Below are 8,058 nucleotides of genomic sequence, written 5' to 3' on the forward strand. Positions count from 1 at the left end.
ATAGTATGTGTAGAGTAGAAAATGCATGTTTTAATTAGATTAATGATGCATGTATTAGATACATCACCCATACCATGTCTTTAAACAAGATAAAATATGTAACGACTCAAGATTTAAAATTAACAAACGATCATGAGATTCTCGTGTTTATGAAACAGGAATAAAATATGAATTTTCTTTATTTCTGACATGGGGCGATTTTGTCAACAACGGGTTCATAGAACTTGTAAGGCTGTGGGTTTTAAGCGAGACCGATATGACTCCTCCACTACCTGGAAATCAAACCATTGACGATTATTTATTTGAAGTATTTTATTCAAGGAAAAATTGGGAATCTCTTTATGATGGGATCATGATCGTTCTAAATTAAAAATCCCTAAGTAAAATATTAAGTTTTAATCAGATGCTTTCCAATGAATGAACACTCATTAAATCCTAGATCGATAAGGGGAAGGGTTGTCAGTGGCAGGGGACTCCTATCGATCGTGGTGAAATGCGACGAATATAAACGGTTATATTCGGACGTTTATCATTGGGTCTAACTTAACTGAGTCATCATAATAAGGTGAATATAAACGGTTATATTCAACTATTATGAACTTAGAAGCATAGAGTTTGGTTAAAAATCTATTAGATAGATAAGATCAATTGTTGTTCACCAAATTATCCAAGAATTATATATGATATAATTGACAACTGTTGTCTACCTAAATAATCATGTTTTAAGGATACCAGTGGTTGACTTAGAACATGACGAAATATGGATCTTGGCTCACTAGAAAGATTTATGGGATATACTTTCCGAATTAATAGTTAGGGCTATTAATTTGATAAAAAAATAGTGGGAGATATATTATGAATATATCATAATCATATGAACATAAAATTTTAACTCAGACAATCTAATGTTTATTTTGCGCTTTTATTATTGTAGATACTAAGTAATGGCAAACAACACAAACACACTATCCGTACATTCAGTCCTTGAGAAGGACAAGCTGACAGGAGGAAACAACTTCCTAGACTGGCAGAGGAATTTGAGGATTATCCTCAGGCAGGAGCGCAAGCTTCATGTCATTGATATTCCTCCTCCAGGCCCCCTTCCTGAGGGTGCTACTGCTGATGAACGAGCAGCACGCACAAGGGATGAGAATGATGCAAATGATGTTGCATGTCTTATGTTGGCAACTATGAGTGCTGAGCTTCAAAGACAGCATGTGCATATGGATGCATATACTATCAATGAGCACTTGCAAAGCATGTTTGCAAGCCAAACTCGTCAAGAAAGGTTCAACACGAGTAAGTCACTTTTTAATTGCAAACAAGGGGCGAGTGAACCAGTTGGCCCACATGTTCTGAAGATGATTGGTTACATTGAGTACCTTGAAACTTTGGGTTTCCCAATTGGTCTGGAAACTGGTATTGACCTAATCATGAATTCTTTGAACAAAAAATTCACTCAGTTTGTTGTGAACTACAATATGAATGAATTTGACAAAACACTTACTGAATTGTTGCATATGTTGAGAACATATGAGACCAACATGAAGACAGCTGAACCTGCTCACATACTGATGGTGGGAAATAAAGGTAAGGCCAAAGGGAAGGGCAAATGGAAGGGTAAGAAGAAGATTGGATCTGATTCTACACCCAAGCCAAAGTCAGGTCCCAAACAGGCTTTAAATCCTAAAGGTGGTGTGGCCAAGGGTGAATGTCACTACTGTAAGAAAGATGGTCACTGGAAGAGAAACTGTCAAATTTACTTGGAGGATCTGAAGAAAAAGAAAGCAGTTCAGATTTCTGGATCAGGTATTTATGTTATAGAAGTTAATTTGTCTATTTCTACATCTTGGGTATTTGATACCGGATGTGCTTCTCACATTTGTATAAATGTGCAGGGCCTGCAGAGAAGTAGAACTTTGGCTAAGGGAGAAGTGGACCTAAGAGTAGGCAATGGAGCAAAAGTTGCTGCTTTAGCTGTAGGGACTTATTATTTATCTATGCCCTCTGGGCTTGTTTTAGAACTAGAAGATTGTTTTTACGTGCCTGCGATTCACAGAAACATTATTTCTGTTTCTTTTTTGGACAAGAAAGGTTTTCGTTTACAATAAAGAACAACAGTTGCTCTTTTGCTTTGAATGATTTAACCTATGGTGTTGTGCGTTTATTTAATGGTTTATATGTTCTTGATTTAGATAACCCTGTCTGTAATATAGAAAACAAATGACTTAAAATGAATGACTCAAATCAAACATACCTCTGGCATTGTCGTCTAGGCCACATAAATGAGAAACGCATATCCAAATTACATAAGGATGGATACTTGGATAAGTTTGATTTTGAATCATACCAAGAATGCGAATCTTGTTTGCTTGGTAAGATGACTAAAACCCCTTTCACTGGTAAGGGTCAAAGGGCCACTAAACGTCTGGAGCTAATACATACTGATGTATGTGGCCCAATGCGTGTAATGGCTAGAGGAGGCTACTACTACTTTATAACATTTACTGATGATTTCAGTAGATATGGATATGTATATCTTATGAAGAACAAATCCGATTCTTTTGAAAAATTTAAAGAATACAAGGTTGAAGTAGAGAAGCAAATTGGCGGAGATGCAAGTATTAAGATCTTACGATCCGATCGTGGGGGTGAATACTTAAGCACCGAATTTAGAGAGTATTTGAAAGAGTGTGGTATTGTATCACAACTCACTCCGCCAAGAACACCTCAATGGAATGGAATTTCAGAGAGGATAAATCGCACCTTGTTGGACATGGTGCGATCGATGATGAGTCATGCAGATCTTCCAATTAGTTTTTGGGGTTACGCTCTAGAAACAACGACTTTCACACTTAACCGTGTTCCTACTAAGAAGGTTCAAAAGACTCCATATGAGATATGGAAGGAGAAATGGTCAGACATGAACTTTATGAAAGTTTGGGGATGTAAGGCGTTTGTGAAACGTCAAGAATCTGACAAGCTTGGACCTAAATCCGAAGAGTGCATTTTTGTAGGATACCCTAATGAAACAAAGGCGTATTATTTTTATAATCCTTCTGAGCAGAAAGTGTTTATTGCTCGAGATGTTGTCTTCATGGAAAGAGATTTAGTTTCCAAAAGAAACAGTGGGAGAACTATAGATCTCGATGAAGATCGAGAACCGCAAAATAGCATTGAACCTGAAGTGGAACAAGAGCAGAATAATGATAATGCTCAACAAACACAGGTTGTTCGTAGATTTGGTAGATTTCGCCATGAGCCAGAGAGATATGGATTTCTCATGACTCAGTATGGTGATTTGATGCTCATAGATAAAGATGAGCCTCTCACATACCAAGATGCTATGAACAGTCCAGACTTTAAGAGATGGCTTGAAGCCATGAAATCCGAGATAGATTCCATGTACGAAAACCAAGTATGGACTTTGGTTGATCCACCTGAAGGGGTAAAACCCATAGGGTGCGAATGGGTTTTTAAGAAGAAAAAGGGCATGGATGGAAATGTTCAGACCTATAAAGCTAGGCTGGTTGCAAAAGATTTCAAACAAATTCATGGTATTGACTATGATGAAACTTTCTCACCAGTGGCTATGGTCAAGTCTATAAGGATTTTACCAACCATTGCAGCATTCCATGATTATAAAATCTGGCAAATGGATGTCAAAACAACCTTCCTTAATGGAAGCCTTGAAGAGGATGCGTACATGACACAACCTGAGGGTTTTGTCGATCCAAGGAATGCTGGCAAGGTATGTAAATTGCGTCGATCCATTTATGGATTGAAGCAATCCTCTAGGAGATGGAATATCCGTTTTGATGAAATAGTCACAGAGTATGGCTTTGTTCAAAATGAAGATGAACCGTGTATTTACAAGAAGGTTAGTGGGAGCTATGTGGCATTCATAGTACTATATGTTGATGATATACTACTAATGGGGAATGACATACCTTCTCTAAAGGCTGTTAAGACTTGGTTAGGGAGCAATTTCTCCATTAAAGACTTAGGAGAGGCATCCTACATTCTAGGAATGAGGATCTATAGAGAAAGATCTAGAAGGATGATCGGTCTAAGTCAGAGCACATACATTGATAAGGTTTTGCATCGTTTTGGAATGCAAAATGCAAAAAGGGGATATGTCCCCGTGTCTCAAGGGATAACGATCTCTAAAGACCAGTGTCCGAAATCATTGGATGAGAAGGACCACATGAATAAAGTTCCATATGTTTCAGCAATTGGATCTATCATGTATGCAATGGTATGTACTCGCCCAGATGTCTCGTATGCTTTGAGCATGACGAGCAGATACCAGTCTAATCCGGGTGAAGGTCACTGGACGGCAGTTAAGAATATTCTTAAGTACCTGAAAAGAACTAAAGATTCATTCTTGGTGTATGGAGGAGAAGAGAAACTCGTTGTAAAAGGTTACACCGATGCAAGTTTCCAAACAGATAGAGATGATACTGTATCACAGTCTGGTTTTGTGTTTTGTCTAAACGGAGGTGCTGTAAGCTGGAAGAGTTCAAAGCAAGAAACAGTAGCTGATTCTACAATGGAGGCTGAGTACATTGCAGCTTGTGAAGCAGCTAAGGAGGCCGTTTGGATTCGAAAGTTCATTTCTGATTTGGGAGTGGTTCCATCGATCGCAGATCTCATTGATCTATACTGCGATAATAATGGAGCCATTGCACAGGCTAAAGAACCTAGATCACACTCCTAGGCTAAACATATACTCAGGAGATTTCACCTTATTCGAGAGATTAATGAAAGGGGTGATATACACATATGTAAAGTGCACACAAATGATAACATTGCAGACCAACTGACCAAAGGCTTGTCGCAGCAGAAGCACGATGGTCACACTAGTTCCATTGGTATTAGATATATGGGTGATTGGCTCTAGTGCAAGTGGGAGATTGTTAGTGTAGGTGCCCTAGAGGCAATACATTATTCTTTTAAATCTTTATGTCAGTTGATCATTCAATAAATGTATTTATTATGACCTTAATTACTGCGATATTTTGTTAGCATAATAAATGTCCTTAGAATCATGATAGAAATTGTATAGTTTAAGTACATGACTTGAACTTGAGATTATATAATATATCATATTCTTAAAGGTCTCTAGTCGAGTATTATTATATAGGACAATAATAATACATAGATAGACTAGTATGTTGTTTGAAAAGATAACCACATCTCATTGGTTATAAGTATGGGGATACTAAAGTCAATACATAGGTACATGTGAGAGTACATGGTACTGGACAGACCCACGGTGAGATTCTTCATGTTTAATAAAGTCATAAGAAAGACTCACAGTGATAATGGTGTAACGATCCTTTGACTTGAAATCATTATATTTCTATACAAGGATTAATATACTCTGACTACATTAAAAGTTACTTTTGATCGAGTGATGATAAAAGTGGACATCGGGTATATCATGAGTCGTATGAGAAATATGAATGATAGATAAAGGATTTAACCCTCCTATAATTAGGAGAGATATTATTGGCCTCTTGATTGAGTGAGATTATAAAAGCATGGCCATGCTCAAATAATGATTTGTCTTGATAATCTACTCATGGATCAAGTAAACCCGGATTAAATGTTGAAGAGGATGACTAAATACATGCCTCGAGTTTAATCTATAATATGTATGGTTAAAGGGATTATATTACATGAAAAACATTAATCATAAAAGGTTTTATCTAATCGCGATTTAATTATTGTTTAATTGGGTAACAATGATGTATTACTAGATACCGCTCATTGTTTATAATTTTATTAGAGAATAAAATTATTTCCAATTAAATAATAGCCTATAGGGTCGCACAAATAGAGCACTTAATGGAATAGTTAATTTAAATTATGGATTTAAATTAATTGATGATTATTTGAATTTTATTATAATTAAGTAAGACTTAATTGAGATAATATAAATTCGAATTAAAAGGAATGTTTTTGCCCATAATAATTAAGTATGACTTAGTTATTAATTAAATAATAGAAATTTGTTTTTATTATTTAATCCAATACCTACTAGGGTTGGGCTTTGCTGTTATGGGCCTTTTTAATCAGCCATTATAAATACATAATGATAGGTTAAAAAGGCTTGTATGTTTTTTAGAAACCCCTAGCAGCAAAGAGAGGCAGAGGCAATTCAGATCGTCAAGAAAGAGGCTAGTACATCCATTCCGTAGTCAAGTTCATGAGACGTTCTTGAAGGTGCTCGTGTGGATACCATAGAGGTGTTTCTCCGAGAGGTAGACACAAAGCGTGATAGCTAGGATCTCCGTTGAGTTCGTGAAAGTTAAGCTCTTGAAAGGTATGATTCGTTATCTCCATAATCTGCCCATAATTATACATGGATCCTGTTTTTGGGTTTCGAAATTTTTTATTTTATTTACGTTTATCCGCTGCGTTTTATGCCTTCGGAACCCAACAATAGTTTTAAAACCTCAGTAGCGGGGAGCCTGATGGTTTTATATGGCCAATGTGTGCCGAGGATCCTCAATAGTAGTGAATCACTTGTTATGTGGTTCAGAGCTCTGATGTGGGCTGATCACCCCCCATTGCTCATAGCGCTGTGTGATTTTAATTACATTCACTTATTAAAATCTTGAACTTTTACTTGAAATTTCATATTGTTGATTTACTTTCTATTATTGTTTTATTGAAGCATATGATGAACTGTTGTACCCTATTATTCACTTGCTGAGCGTTTTGCTCATTAATATTGTTATTGATATTATCCCTTCAGTGAAACCCGAAGATGGTTCGTCTCAAGCATACCGCGCGTAAGACTTCTGGGGACTCGGGGTATGCCTACCGTCAGATGTTGGAGCAGGTAGGGAACTAGTAGTTCCCTAAGGATTGTAAACCTTGGGTTTAAAACTTGTGTAGTAATTTGGCTTTAGATACTTTTGGTCTGTGATAATTAAGATGTTATATGTTGTTAAAACTCATTCCTGTGGATTCGGGGATTGTGGTTAAGGGTTGTAGCTCTAATATTCTATCTTTTGTAGTTCTTACTGTTTAATCTATATATGCATATTTCTGCTAGTTAGTATTGTGGGTCCATCACAGTTTTGGTATCAGAGCCACAGGTTTGAGTCACTGAACAACATAGGATAAACGAATATAAGATAGGAATTTAGAGAATAGGATGAACTTAGATCATTTGGGTTTTTGGGGCGTTAGAATCTATAGGTTTTCTGACCCTTTTATTTATAACCGCGTATATATAATTGATTGTCAGACATCATCCTTATCGACTCCCGGATTCCCTTCTATTGTGCCATTATCCCTGTACGAGCAGATGGTAATTGTGGTTGATCGACTGGAAGGCGAGAACGTGAATCTACAGCGTGGGTGGACCAGTTGTACCGCGAGAACTTTGATGACGAGCCCAACCGACCCCGACTGATAGCCAGACTTGAGGAGATCATCCAGATGGCTAAGGACCGATTGGCATTGATGATTCCACACCGTGAGAGAGAGAGTCAGATTGCTCTTACTGCCATTGCTGACGAGCTCCGCCGAGTTATTAGTCATCTCCGTGCCCCTGTTCCCCCACCACCATCCTCTTAGACTATTATATAGTCTACCTATCCCCAGCATTGTTGTTGATTAGTACCTTGATTTCCATTTGTACCTTGTACCCGGATTGTTTCGGGAAGACTTTATTTGCACTTTATATCCTGTTTGTACTCTATTTCGCACTTTCCATTCGAACTAATGTTAAATTCGCACTTTAGTTATCTCTATTATATTGCCATCTCATTACCATGTTATATACTTGCTTAGATAAAAAAATGTTGATTAAATTATGTTGACCTCCTTAAAACTTGATCATGTCTAATCTTTTCTTAAGATGTCTTTTGAAAAAAATCTCAGTGCTTAATATTTACCCTTGCGATAACTTGTCTATGCACACCAACACCAGGGATCATGAAGATCCACCACCCAACTTGGCTCAACTTATGCAAATACTTCACCAACAATCTGTTACCCTTGCTCAACAACAACAACTTCTCCAGCAACAACTTCAAC

At 37.2% G+C, this 8,058-nt stretch overlaps 1 pseudogene; it reads left to right on the top strand.

Annotated features, from left to right (window-relative positions):
* The window catches only part of LOC141673877 (protein RADIALIS-like 1), a 13,485-nt pseudogene extending 5,889 nt beyond the window's left edge, over window positions 1–7,596 (top strand).
* The last annotated feature ends 462 nt before the right edge of the window (window positions 7,597–8,058 follow it).

This window comes from Apium graveolens, chromosome 7, assembly GCF_009905375.1.
Source record: "Apium graveolens cultivar Ventura chromosome 7, ASM990537v1, whole genome shotgun sequence".
Lineage (NCBI taxonomy): Eukaryota > Viridiplantae > Streptophyta > Magnoliopsida > Apiales > Apiaceae > Apium > Apium graveolens.